We start from the raw sequence: 1086 nt of genomic DNA on the forward strand, positions 1-1086 counted from the left end.
TTCCCCCACAAGTCGGGATGAGACTTCGGACTTTACAAAACAAAGGGGGGAAGAAAAAAATGAGAAAGGCAAAAAGGAAAAAAAGAAAGGCCAAAAAGAAAAAAAGAAGAGAAAAAAAGAAAATATATAAAATGAGAGAAAAAGAGAGAAAGGACAATGCTACTATCTCTTTTTCCACACTTGTGCTTCAAAATAGCACCATGATCTTCATGATAGAGAGTCTCATATGTTGTCACTTTCATATACTAGTGGGAATTTTTCATTATAGAACTTGGCTTGTATATTCCAATGATGGGCTTCCTCAAAGTGCCCTAGGTCTTCGTGAGCAAGCGAGTTGGGTGCACCCCCACTTAGTTTCTTTTGTTGAGCTTTCATATATTTATAGCTCTAATGCATCTGTTGCATGGCAATCCCTACTCACTCACACTAATATCTATTAATGGGCATCTCCATAGCCCGTTGATACGCCTAGTTGATGTGAGACTATCTTCTCCTTGTTGTCTTCTAGACAACCACCATTCTATTCCACATATAGTGCTATGTCCATGGCTCACGCTCATGTATTGCGTGAAAGTTGAAAGAGTTTGAGATTATTAAAGTATGAAACAATTGCTTGGCTTGTCATCGGGGTTGTGCATGATTAAATACTTTGTGTGATGAAGATAGAGCAACAGCCAGACTATATGATTTTGTAGGGATAACTTTCTTTAGCCATGTTATTTTGAGAAGACATGATTACTTTGATTAGTATGCTTCAAGTATTACTATTTTTTATGTCAATATGAACTTTTATTTTGTATTCATTTGGATCTGAACATTCATGCCACAATGAAGAAAATTAAATTTTGAATTATGCTAGGTAGCATTCCACATCAAAAATTCTCTTTTTATCATTTACCTACTCGAGGACGAGCAGGAATTAAGCTTGGGGAAGCTTGATATGTCTCCAACGTATCTATAATTTTTGATTGTTCCATGCTATTATATTACCCCTTTTGGATGTTTATGGGCTTTATTTTACACTTTTATATCATTTTTGGGACTAACCTACTAACCGGAGGCCCAGCCCATATTGTTGTTTTTTTT

Source organism: Triticum aestivum, chromosome 1B (genome assembly GCF_018294505.1).
Source record: "Triticum aestivum cultivar Chinese Spring chromosome 1B, IWGSC CS RefSeq v2.1, whole genome shotgun sequence".
Taxonomy (NCBI): domain Eukaryota; kingdom Viridiplantae; phylum Streptophyta; class Magnoliopsida; order Poales; family Poaceae; genus Triticum; species Triticum aestivum.